This window comes from Ascaphus truei, chromosome 11 (assembly GCF_040206685.1).
Source record: "Ascaphus truei isolate aAscTru1 chromosome 11, aAscTru1.hap1, whole genome shotgun sequence".
NCBI lineage: Eukaryota > Metazoa > Chordata > Amphibia > Anura > Ascaphidae > Ascaphus > Ascaphus truei.
Genome location: NC_134493.1, coordinates 1,453,035 through 1,467,441, shown reverse-complemented (window position 1 = coordinate 1,467,441; position 14,407 = coordinate 1,453,035).

Sequence of the window (14,407 nt, the reverse complement as noted above, 5' to 3'; positions counted from 1 at the left end):
GGGCATTTACACTGCGCATCTCATTAAAGGGGCCTTTACACTGTGCATCTCATTAAAGGGGCCTTTACACTGCGCTTCACATTACAGGGGCCTTTACACTGCGCATCTCATTACGAGGCATTTACACTGCGTATCTCATTACAGGGGCATTTACACTGCGCAACTCATTACAGGGGCATTTACACTGCGCATCTCATTACAGGGGCATTTACACTGCGCATCTCATTACAGGGGCATTTACACTGCGCATCTCATTACAGGGGCATTTACACTGCGCATCTCATTACAGGGGCATTTACACTGCGCATCTCATTACAGGGGCATTTACACTGCGCATCTCATTACAGGGGCATTTACACTGCGCATCTCATTACAGGGGCATTTACACTGCGCATCTCATTACAGGGGCCTTTACACTGCGCATCTCATTACAGGGGCCTTTACATGGCGCATCTCATTACAGGGGCCTTTACACGGCGCATCTCATTACAGGGGCCAATTTCAGCATTTTTGTGTGACCGGGAAAACCACAGTCACAAGCCGAGATGCAGTTCCATAGAAACTTGCCATTTTACCGCTGAACCTAAAAATGGGTAGAAAGTACTTTTTCTCCCTTCCTGTTAATGCCACAGACTTCGCCTTTACAGGGCACACGTTTTCTATCTTCCCCGCTTCAGCCCATGAAATATTGAGCTTCAAATGTGTTGTTAACGTTGTGTAAAAAAGTTGCTCACAGCTGTTCTAGGAACACATTGTGAAATCGCGTATATCTTTTCTTCTACACATAGGAATGTATTGTGCTTTGCTTTACACACTATTCTACAGTCAAGAGGAGAGAATTCATCAAGTTTAATAAGCAAAAACTCTGTATAAGTCGAATTTCAGCATTTTTGTGTGACCGGGAAAACCACAGTCACAAGCCGAGATGCAGTTCCATAGAAACTTGCCGTTTTACCGCTGAACCTAAAAATGGGTAGAAAGTACTTTTTCTCCCTTCCTGTTAATGCCACAGACTTCGCCTTTACAGGGCACACGTTTTCTATCTTTCCCGCTTCAGCCCATGAAATATTGAGCTTCAAATGTGTTGTTAACATTGTGTAAAAAAGTTGCTCACAGCTGTTCTAGGAACACATTGTGAAATCGCGTATATCTTTGCTTCTACACATAGGAATGTATTGTGCTTTGCTTTACACACTATTCTACAGTCAAGAGGAGAGAATTCATCAAGTTTAATAAGCAAAAACACTGTATAAGTCGAATTTCAGCATTTTTGTGTGACCGGGAAAACCACAGTCACAAGCCGAGATGCAGTTCCATAGAAACTTGCCATTTTACCGCTGAACCTAAAAATGGGTAGAAAGTACTTTTTCTCCCTTCCTGTTAATGCCACAGACTTCGCCTTTACAGGGCACACGTTTTCTATCTTCCCCGCTTCAGCCCATGAAATATTGAGCTTCAAATGTGTTGTTAACGTTGTGTAAAAAAGTTGCTCACAGCTGTTCTAGGAACACATTGTGAAATCGCGTATATCTTTTCTTCTACACATAGGAATGTATTGTGCTTTGCTTTACACACTATTCTACAGTCAAGAGGAGAGAATTCATCAAGTTTAATAAGCAAAAACTCTGTATAAGTCGAATTTCAGCATTTTTGTGTGACCGGGAAAACCACAGTCACAAGACGATATGCAGTTCCATAGAAACTTGCCGTTTTACCGCTGAACCTAAAAATGGGTAGAAAGTACTTTTTCTCCCTTCCTGTTAATGCCACAGACTTCGCCTTTACAGGGCACACGTTTTCTATCTTCCCCGCTTCAGCCCATGAAATATTGAGCTTCAAATGTGTTGTTAACATTGTGTAAAAAAGTTGCTCACAGCTGTTCTAGGAACACATTGTGAAATCGCGTATATCTTTGCTTCTACACATAGGAATGTATTGTGCTTTGCTTTACACACTATTCTACAGTCAAGAGGAGAGAATTCATCAAGTTTAATAAGCAAAAACACTGTATAAGTCGAATTTCAGCATTTTTGTGTGACCGGGAAAACCACAGTCACAAGCCGAGATGCAGTTCCATAGAAACTTGCCATTTTACCTCTGAACCTAAAAATGGGTAGAAAGTACTTTTTCTCCCTTCCTGTTAATGCCACAGACTTCGCCTTTACAGGGCACACGTTTTCTATCTTCCCCGCTTCAGCCCATGAAATATTGAGCTTCAAATCTGTTGTTAACGTGGTGTAAAAAAGTTGCTCACAGCTGTTCTAGGAACACATTGTGAAATCGCGTATATCTTTGCTTCTACACATAGCAATGTATTGTGCTTTGCTTTACACACTATTCTACAGTCAAGAGGAGAGAATTCATCAAGTTTAATAAGCAAAAACACTGTATAAGTCGAATTTCAGCATTTTTGTGTGACCGGGAAAACCACAGTCACAAGCCGAGATGCAGTTCCATAGAAACTTGCCATTTTACCGCTGAACCTAAAAATGGGTAGAAAGTACTTTTTCTCCCTTCCTGTTAATGCCACAGACTTCGCCTTTACAGGGCACACGTTTTCTATCTTCCCCGCTTCAGCCCATGAAATATTGAGCTTCAAATGTGTTGTTAACGTTGTGTAAAAAAGTTGCTCACAGCTGTTCTAGGAACACATTGTGAAATCGCGTATATCTTTTCTTCTACACATAGGAATGTATTGTGCTTTGCTTTACACACTATTCTACAGTCAAGAGGAGAGAATTCATCAAGTTTAATAAGCAAAAACTCTGTATAAGTCGAATTTCAGCATTTTTGTGTGACCGGGAAAACCACAGTCACAAGACGAGATGCAGTTCCATAGAAACTTGCCATTTTACCGCTGAACCTAAAAATGGGTAGAAAGTACTTTTTCTCCCTTCCTGTTAATGCCACAGACTTCGCCTTTACAGGGCACACGTTTTCTATCTTCCCCGCTTCAGCCCATGAAATATTGAGCTTCAAATGTGTTGTTAACGTTGTGTAAAAAAGTTGCTCACAGCTGTTCTAGGAACACATTGTGAAATCGCGTATATCTTTTCTTCTACACATAGGAATGTATTGTGCTTTGCTTTACACACTATTCTACAGTCAAGAGGAGAGAATTCATCAAGTTTAATAAGCAAAAACTCTGTATAAGTCGAATTTCAGCATTTTTGTGTGACCGGGAAAACCACAGTCACAAGACGAGATGCAGTTCCATAGAAACTTGCCATTTTACCGCTGAACCTAAAAATGGGTAGAAAGTACTTTTTCTCCCTTCCTGTTAATGCCACAGACTTCGCCTTTACAGGGCACACGTTTTCTATCTTCCCCGCTTCAGCCCATGAAAAATTGAGCTTCAAATCTGTTGTTAACGTGGTGTAAAAAAGTTGCTCACAGCTGTTCTAGGAACACATTGTGAAATCGCGTATATCTTTGCTTCTACACATAGCAATGTATTGTGCTTTGCTTTACACACTATTCTACAGTCAAGAGGAGAGAATTCATCAAGTTTAATAAGCAAATACACTGTATAAGTCGAATTTCAGCATTTTTGTGTGACCGGGAAAACCACAGTCACAAGCCGAGATGCAGTTCCATAGAAACTTGCCGTTTTACCGCTGAAACTAAAAATGGGAAGAAAGTACTTTTTCTCCCTTCCTGTTAATGCCACAGACTTCGCCTTTACAGGGCACACGTTTTCTATCTTCCCCGCTTCAGCCCATGAAATATTGAGCTTCAAATGTGTTGTTAACAATGTGTAAAAAAGTTGCTCACAGCTGTTCTAGGAACACATTGTGAAATCGCGTATATCTTTTCTTCTACACATAGGAATGTATTGTGCTTTGCTTTACACACTATTCTACAGTCAAGAGGAGAGAATTCATCAAGTTTAATAAGCAAAAACTCTGTATAAGTCGAATTTCAGCATTTTTGTGTGACCGGGAAAACCACAGTCACAAGACGATATGCAGTTCCATAGAAACTTGCCGTTTTACCGCTGAACCTAAAAATGGGTAGAAAGTACTTTTTCTCCCTTCCTGTTAATGCCACAGACTTCGCCTTTACAGGGCACACGTTTTCTATCTTCCCCGCTTCAGCCCATGAAATATTGAGCTTCAAATGTGTTGTTAACGTTGTGTAAAAAAGTTGCTCACAGCTGTTCTAGGAACACATTGTGAAATCGCGTATATCTTTTCTTCTACACATAGGAATGTATTGTGCTTTGCTTTACACACTATTCTACAGTCAAGAGGAGAGAATTCATCAAGTTTAATAAGCAAAAACTCTGTATAAGTCGAATTTCAGCATTTTTGTGTGACCGGGAAAACCACAGTCACAAGACGAGATGCAGTTCCATAGAAACTTGCCATTTTACCGCTGAACCTAAAAATGGGTAGAAAGTACTTTTTCTCCCTTCCTGTTAATGCCACAGACTTCGCCTTTACAGGGCACACGTTTTCTATCTTCCCCGCTTCAGCCCATGAAATATTGAGCTTCAAATCTGTTGTTAACGTGGTGTAAAAAAGTTGCTCACAGCTGTTCTAGGAACACATTGTGAAATCGCGTATATCTTTGCTTCTACACATAGCAATGTATTGTGCTTTGCTTTACACACTATTCTACAGTCAAGAGGAGAGAATTCATCAAGTTTAATAAGCAAATACACTGTATAAGTCGAATTTCAGCATTTTTGTGTGACCGGGAAAACCACAGTCACAAGCCGAGATGCAGTTCCATAGAAACTTGCCGTTTTACCGCTGAAACTAAAAATGGGAAGAAAGTACTTTTTCTCCCTTCCTGTTAATGCCACAGACTTCGCCTTTACAGGGCACACGTTTTCTATCTTCCCCGCTTCAGCCCATGAAATATTGAGCTTCAAATGTGTTGTTAACATTGTGTAAAAAAGTTGCTCACAGCTGTTCTAGGAACACATTGTGAAATCGCGTATATCTTTGCTTCTACACATAGGAATGTATTGTGCTTTGCTTTACACACTATTCTACAGTCAAGAGGAGAGAATTCATCAAGTTTAATAAGCACAAACACTGTATAAGTCGAATTTCAGCATTTTTGTGTGACCGGGAAAACCACAGTCACAAGACGAGATGCAGTTCCATAGAAACTTGCCATTTTACCGCTGAACCTAAAAATGGGTAGAAAGTACTTTTTCTCCCTTCCTGTTAATGCCACAGACTTCGCCTTTACAGGGCACACGTTTTCTATCTTCCCCGCTTCAGCCCATGAAATATTGAGCTTCAAATCTGTTGTTAACGTGGTGTAAAAAAGTTGCTCACAGCTGTTCTAGGAACACATTGTGAAATCGCGTATATCTTTTCTTCTACACATAGGAATGTATTGTGCTTTGCTTTACACACTATTCTACAGTCAAGAGGAGAGAATTCATCAAGTTTAATAAGCAAAAACTCTGTATAAGTCGAATTTCAGCATTTTTGTGTGACCGGGAAAACCACAGTCACAAGACGATATGCAGTTCCATAGAAACTTGCCGTTTTACCGCTGAACCTAAAAATGGGTAGAAAGTACTTTTTCTCCCTTCCTGTTAATGCCACAGACTTCGCCTTTACAGGGCACACGTTTTCTATCTTCCCCGCTTCAGCCCATGAAATATTGAGCTTCAAATGTGTTGTTAACGTTGTGTAAAAAAGTTGCTCACAGCTGTTCTAGGAACACATTGTGAAATCGCGTATATCTTTTCTTCTACACATAGGAATGTATTGTGCTTTGCTTTACACACTATTATACAGTCAAGAGGAGAGAATTCATCAAGTTTAATAAGCAAAAACTCTGTATAAGTCGAATTTCAGCATTTTTGTGTGACCGGGAAAACCACAGTCACAAGACGAGATGCAGTTCCATAGAAACTTGCCATTTTACCGCTGAACCTAAAAATGGGTAGAAAGTACTTTTTCTCCCTTCCTGTTAATGCCACAGACTTCGCCTTTACAGGGCACACGTTTTCTATCTTCCCCGCTTCAGCCCATGAAATATTGAGCTTCAAATCTGTTGTTAACGTGGTGTAAAAAAGTTGCTCACAGCTGTTCTAGGAACACATTGTGAAATCGCGTATATCTTTGCTTCTACACATAGCAATGTATTGTGCTTTGCTTTACACACTATTCTACAGTCAAGAAGAGAGAATTCATCAAGTTTAATAAGCAAATACACTGTATAAGTCGAATTTCAGCATTTTTGTGTGACCGGGAAAACCACAGTCACAAGCCGAGATGCAGTTCCATAGAAACTTGCCGTTTTACCGCTGAAACTAAAAATGGGAAGAAAGTACTTTTTCTCCCTTCCTGTTAATGCCACAGACTTCGCCTTTACAGGGCACACGTTTTCTATCTTCCCCGCTTCAGCCCATGAAATATTGAGCTTCAAATGTGTTGTTAACATTGTGTAAAAAAGTTGCTCACAGCTGTTCTAGGAACACATTGTGAAATCGCGTATATCTTTGCTTCTACACATAGCAATGTATTGTACTTTGCTTTACACACTATTCTACAGTCAAGAGGAGAGAATTCATCAAGTTTAATAAGCAAAAACACTGTATAAGTCGATTTTCAGCATTATTGTGTGACCGGGAAAACCACAGTCACAAGCCGAGATGCAGTTCCATAGAAACTTGCCATTTTACCGCTGAACCTAAAAATGGGTAGAAAGTACTTTTTCTCCCTTCCTGTTAATGCCACAGACTTCGCCTTTACAGGGCACACGTTTTCTATCTTCCCCGCTTCAGCCCATGAAAAATTGAGCTTCATATGTGTTGTTAACATTGTGTAAAAAAGTTGCTCACAGCTGTTCTAGGAACACATTTTGAAATCGCGTATATCTTTGCTTCTACACATAGGAATGTATTGTGCTTTGCTTTACACACTATTCTACAGTCAAGAGGAGAGAATTCATCAAGTTTAATAAGCAAAAATACTGTATAAGTCGAATTTCAGCATTTTTGTGTGACCGGGAAAACCACAGTCACAAGCCGAGATGCAGTTCCATAGAAACTTGCCATTTTACCGCTGAACCTAAAAATGGGTAGAAAGTACTTTTTCTCCCTTCCTGTTAATGCCACAGACTTCGCCTTTACAGGGCACACGTTTTCTATCTTCCCCGCTTCAGCCCATGAAATATTGAGCTTCAAATGTGTTGTTAACATTGTGTAAAAAAGTTGCTCACAGCTGTTCTAGGAACACATTGTGAAATCGCGTATATCTTTGCTTCTACACATAGGAATGTATTGTGCTTTGCTTTACACACTATTCTACAGTCAAGAGGAGAGAATTCATCAAGTTTAATAAGCAAAAACACTGTATAAGTCGAATTTCAGCATTTTTGTGTGACCGGGAAAATCACAGTCACAAGCCGAGATGCAGTTCCATAGAAACTTGCCATTTTACCGCTGAACCTAAAAATGGGTAGAAAGTACTTTTTCTCCCTTCCTGTTAATGCCACAGACTTCGCCTTTACAGGGCACACGTTTTCTATCTTCCCCGCTTCAGCCCATGAAATATTGAGCTTCAAATGTGTTGTTAACGTTGTGTAAAAAAGTTGCTCACAGCTGTTCTAGGAACACATTGTGAAATCGCGTATATCTTTTCTTCTACACATAGGAATGTATTGTGCTTTGCTTTACACACTATTATACAGTCAAGAGGAGAGAATTCATCAAGTTTAATAAGCAAAAACTCTGTATAAGTCGAATTTCAGCATTTTTGTGTGACCGGGAAAACCACAGTCACAAGACGAGATGCAGTTCCATAGAAACTTGCCGTTTTACCGCTGAAACTAAAAATGGGAAGAAAGTACTTTTTCTCCCTTCCTGTTAATGCCACAGACTTCGCCTTTACAGGGCACACGTTTTCTATCTTCCCCGCTTCAGCCCATGAAATATTGAGCTTCAAATGTGTTGTTAACATTGTGTAAAAAAGTTGCTCACAGCTGTTCTAGGAACACATTGTGAAATCGCGTATATCTTTGCTTCTACACATAGCAATGTATTGTACTTTGCTTTACACACTATTCTACAGTCAAGAGGAGAGAATTCATCAAGTTTAATAAGCAAAAACACTGTATAAGTCGATTTTCAGCATTATTGTGTGACCGGGAAAACCACAGTCACAAGCCGAGATGCAGTTCCATAGAAACTTGCCATTTTACCGCTGAACCTAAAAATGGGTAGAAAGTACTTTTTCTCCCTTCCTGTTAATGCCACAGACTTCGCCTTTACAGGGCACACGTTTTCTATCTTCCCCGCTTCAGCCCATGAAAAATTGAGCTTCATATGTGTTGTTAACATTGTGTAAAAAAGTTGCTCACAGCTGTTCTAGGAACACATTTTGAAATCGCGTATATCTTTGCTTCTACACATAGGAATGTATTGTGCTTTGCTTTACACACTATTCTACAGTCAAGAGGAGAGAATTCATCAAGTTTAATAAGCAAAAATACTGTATAAGTCGAATTTCAGCATTTTTGTGTGACCGGGAAAACCACAGTCACAAGCCGAGATGCAGTTCCATAGAAACTTGCCATTTTACCGCTGAACCTAAAAATGGGTAGAAAGTACTTTTTCTCCCTTCCTGTTAATGCCACAGACTTCGCCTTTACAGGGCACACGTTTTCTATCTTCCCCGCTTCAGCCCATGAAATATTGAGCTTCAAATGTGTTGTTAACATTGTGTAAAAAAGTTGCTCACAGCTGTTCTAGGAACACATTGTGAAATCGCGTATATCTTTGCTTCTACACATAGGAATGTATTGTGCTTTGCTTTACACACTATTCTACAGTCAAGAGGAGAGAATTCATCAAGTTTAATAAGCAAAAACACTGTATAAGTCGAATTTCAGCATTTTTGTGTGACCGGGAAAATCACAGTCACAAGCCGAGATGCAGTTCCATAGAAACTTGCCATTTTACCGCTGAACCTAAAAATGGGTAGAAAGTACTTTTTCTCCCTTCCTGTTAATGCCACAGACTTCGCCTTTACAGGGCACACGTTTTCTATCTTCCCCGCTTCAGCCCATGAAATATTGAGCTTCAAATGTGTTGTTAACGTTGTGTAAAAAAGTTGCTCACAGCTGTTCTAGGAACACATTGTGAAATCGCGTATATCTTTTCTTCTACACATAGGAATGTATTGTGCTTTGCTTTACACACTATTCTACAGTCAAGAGGAGAGAATTCATCAAGTTTAATAAGCAAAAACTCTGTATAAGTCGAATTTCAGCATTTTTGTGTGACCGGGAAAACCACAGTCACAAGCCGAGATGCAGTTCCATAGAAACTTGCCGTTTTACCGCTGAACCTAAAAATGGGTAGAAAGTACTTTTTCTTCCTTCCTGTTAATGCCACAGACTTCGCCTTTACAGGGCACACGTTTTCTATCTTCCCCGCTTCAGCCCATGAAATATTGAGCTTCAAATGTGTTGTTAACATTGTGTAAAAAAGTTGCTCACAGCTGTTCTAGGAACACATTGTGAAATCGCGTATATCTTTGCTTCTACACATAGGAATGTATTGTGCTTTGCTTTACACACTATTCTACAGTCAAGAGGAGAGAATTCATCAAGTTTAATAAGCAAAAACACTGTATAAGTCGAATTTCAGCATTTTTGTGTGACCGGGAAAACAACAGTCACAAGCCGAGATGCAGTTCCATAGAAACTTGCCATTTTACCTCTGAACCTAAAAATGGGTAGAAAGTACTTTTTCTCCCTTCCTGTTAATACCACAGACTTCGCCTTTACAGGGCACACGTTTTCTATCTTCCCCGCTTCAGCCCATGAAAAATTGAGCTTCATATGTGTTGTTAACATTGTGTAAAAAAGTTGCTCACAGCTGTTCTAGGAACACATTGTGAAATCGCGTATATCTTTGCTTCTACACATAGGAATGTATTGTGCTTTGCTTTACACACTATTCTACAGTCAAGAGGAGAGAATTCATCAAGTTTAATAAGCAAAAATACTGTATAAGTCGAATTTCAGCATTTTTGTGTGACCGGGAAAACCACAGTCACAAGCCGAGATGCAGTTCCATAGAAACTTGCCATTTTACCGCTGAACCTAAAAATGGGTAGAAAGTACTTTTTCTCCCTTCCTGTTAATGCCACAGACTTCGCCTTTACAGGGCACACGTTTTCTATCTTCCCCGCTTCAGCCCATGAAATATTGAGCTTCAAATGTGTTGTTAACGTTGTGTAAAAAAGTTGCTCACAGCTGTTCTAGGAACACATTGTGAAATCGCGTATATCTTTTCTTCTACACATAGGAATGTATTGTGCTTTGCTTTACACACTATTCTACAGTCAAGAGGAGAGAATTCATCAAGTTTAATAAGCAAAAACTCTGTATAAGTCGAATTTCAGCATTTTTGTGTGACCGGGAAAACCACAGTCACAAGCCGAGATGCAGTTCCATAGAAACTTGCCGTTTTACCGCTGAACCTAAAAATGGGTAGAAAGTACTTTTTCTCCCTTCCTGTTAATGCCACAGACTTCGCCTTTACAGGGCACACGTTTTCTATCTTCCCCGCTTCAGCCCATGAAATATTGAGCTTCAAATGTGTTGTTAACATTGTGTAAAAAAGTTGCTCACAGCTGTTCTAGGAACACATTGTGAAATCGCGTATATCTTTGCTTCTACACATAGGAATGTATTGTGCTTTGCTTTACACACTATTCTACAGTCAAGAGGAGAGAATTCATCAAGTTTAATAAGCAAAAACACTGTATAAGTCGAATTTCAGCATTTTTGTGTGACCGGGAAAACCACAGTCACAAGCCGAGATGCAGTTCCATAGAAACTTGCCATTTTACCTCTGAACCTAAAAATGGGTAGAAAGTACTTTTTCTCCCTTCCTGTTAATGCCACAGACTTCGCCTTTACAGGGCACACGTTTTCTATCTTCCCCGCTTCAGCCCATGAAAAATTGAGCTTCATATGTGTTGTTAACATTGTGTAAAAAAGTTGCTCACAGCTGTTCTAGGAACACATTGTGAAATCGCGTATATCTTTGCTTCTACACATAGGAATGTATTGTGCTTTGCTTTACACACTATTCTACAGTCAAGAGGAGAGAATTCATCAAGTTTAATAAGCAAAAATACTGTATAAGTCGAATTTCAGCATTTTTGTGTGACCGGGAAAACCACAGTCACAAGCCGAGATGCAGTTCCATAGAAACTTGCCATTTTACCGCTGAACCTAAAAATGGGTAGAAAGTACTTTTTCTCCCTTCCTGTTAATGCCACAGACTTCGCCTTTACAGGGCACACGTTTTCTATCTTCCCCGCTTCAGCCCATGAAATATTGAGCTTCAAATGTGTTGTTAACATTGTGTAAAAAAGTTGCTCACAGCTGTTCTAGGAACACATTGTGAAATCGCGTATATCTTTGCTTCTACACATAGGAATGTATTGTGCTTTGCTTTACACACTATTCTACAGTCAAGAGGAGAGAATTCATCAAGTTTAATAAGCAAAAACACTGTATAAGTCGAATTTCAGCATTTTTGTGTGACCGGGAAAATCACAGTCACAAGCCGAGATGCAGTTCCATAGAAACTTGCCATTTTACCGCTGAACCTAAAAATGGGTAGAAAGTACTTTTTCTCCCTTCCTGTTAATGCCACAGACTTCGCCTTTACAGGGCACACGTTTTCTATCTTCCCCGCTTCAGCCCATGAAATATTGAGCTTCAAATCTGTTGTTAACGTGGTGTAAAAAAGTTGCTCACAGCTGTTCTAGGAACACATTGTGAAATCGCGTATATCTTTGCTTCTACACATAGCAATGTATTGTGCTTTGCTTTACACACTATTCTACAGTCAAGAGGAGAGAATTCATCAAGTTTAATAAGCAAAAACACTGTATAAGTCGAATGTCAGCATTTTTGTGTGACCGGGAAAACCACAGTCACAAGCCGAGATGCAGTTCCATAGAAACTTGCCATTTTACCGCTGAACCTAAAAATGGGTAGAAAGTACTTTTTCTCCCTTCCTGTTAATGCCACAGACTTCGCCTTTACAGGGCACACGTTTTCTATCTTCCCCGCTTCAGCCCATGAAATATTGAGCTTCAAATCTGTTGTTAACGTGGTGTAAAAAAGTTGCTCACAGCTGTTCTAGGAACACATTGTGAAATCGCGTATATCTTTGCTTCTACACATAGCAATGTATTGTGCTTTGCTTTACACACTATTCTACAGTCAAGAGGAGAGAATTCATCAAGTTTAATAAGCAAATACACTGTATAAGTCGAATTTCAGCATTTTTGTGTGACCGGGAAAACCACAGTCACAAGCCGAGATGCAGTTCCATAGAAACTTGCCATTTTACCGCTGAACCTAAAAATGGGTAGAAAGTACTTTTTCTCCCTTCCTGTTAATGCCACAGACTTCGCCTTTACAGGGCACACGTTTTCTATCTTCCCCGCTTCAGCCCATGAAAAATTGAGCTTCATATGTGTTGTTAACATTGTGTAAAAAAGTTGCTCACAGCTGTTCTAGGAACACATTGTGAAATCGCGTATATCTTTGCTTCTACACATAGGAATGTATTGTGCTTTGCTTTACACACTATTCTACAGTCAAGAGGAGAGAATTCATCAAGTTTAATAAGCAAAAACACTGTATAAGTCGAATTTCAGCATTTTTGTGTGACCGGGAAAACCACAGTCACAAGCCGAGATGCAGTTCCATAGAAACTTGCCGTTTTACCGCTGAACCTAAAAATGGGTAGAAAGTACTTTTTCTCCCTTCCTGTTAATGCCACAGACTTCGCCTTTACAGGGCACACGTTTTCTATCTTCCCCGCTTCAGCCCATGAAATATTGAGCTTCAAATGTGTTGTTAACGTTGTGTAAAAAAGTTGCTCACAGCTGTTCTAGGAACACATTGTGAAATCGCGTATATCTTTGCTTCTACACATAGGAATGTATTGTGCTTTGCTTTACACACTATTCTACAGTCAAGAGGAGAGAATTCATCAAGTTTAATAAGCAAAAACACTGTATAAGTCGAATTTCAGCATTTTTGTGTGACCGGGAAAACCACAGTCACAAGCCGAGATGCAGTTCCATAGAAACTTGCCATTTTACCGCTGAACCTAAAAATGGGTAGAAAGTACTTTTTCTCCCTTCCTGTTAATGCCACAGACTTCGCCTTTACAGGGCACACGTTTTCTATCTTCCCCGCTTCAGCCCATGAAATATTGAGCTTCAAATGTGTTGTTAACATTGTGTAAAAAAGTTGCTCACAGCTGTTCTAGGAACACATTGTGAAATCGCGTATATCTTTGCTTCTACACATAGGAATGTATTGTGCTTTGCTTTACACACTATTCTACAGTCAAGAGGAGAGAATTCATCAAGTTTAATAAGCAAAAACACTGTATAAGTCGAATTTCAGCATTTTTGTGTGACCGGGAAAATCACAGTCACAAGCCGAGATGCAGTTCCATAGAAACTTGCCATTTTACCGCTGAACCTAAAAATGGGTAGAAAGTACTTTTTCTCCCTTCCTGTTAATGCCACAGACTTCGCCTTTACAGGGCACACGTTTTCTATCTTCCCCGCTTCAGCCCATGAAATATTGAGCTTCAAATCTGTTGTTAACGTGGTGTAAAAAAGTTGCTCACAGCTGTTCTAGGAACACATTGTGAAATCGCGTATATCTTTGCTTCTACACATAGCAATGTATTGTGCTTTGCTTTACACACTATTCTACAGTCAAGAGGAGAGAATTCATCAAGTTTAATAAGCAAAAACACTGTATAAGTCGAATGTCAGCATTTTTGTGTGACCGGGAAAACCACAGTCACAAGCCGAGATGCAGTTCCATAGAAACTTGCCATTTTACCGCTGAACCTAAAAATGGGTAGAAAGTACTTTTTCTCCCTTCCTGTTAATGCCACAGACTTCGCCTTTACAGGGCACACGTTTTCTATCTTCCCCGCTTCAGCCCATGAAATATTGAGCTTCAAATCTGTTGTTAACGTGGTGTAAAAAAGTTGCTCACAGCTGTTCTAGGAACACATTGTGAAATCGCGTATATCTTTGCTTCTACACATAGCAATGTATTGTGCTTTGCTTTACACACTATTCTACAGTCAAGAGGAGAGAATTCATCAAGTTTAATAAGCAAATACACTGTATAAGTCGAATTTCAGCATTTTTGTGTGACCGGGAAAACCACAGTCACAAGCCGAGATGCAGTTCCATAGAAACTTGCCATTTTACCGCTGAACCTAAAAATGGGTAGAAAGTACTTTTTCTCCCTTCCTGTTAATGCCACAGACTTCGCCTTTACAGGGCACACGTTTTCTATCTTCCCCGCTTCAGCCCATGAAAAATTGAGCTTCATATGTGTTGTTAACATTGTGTAAAAAAGT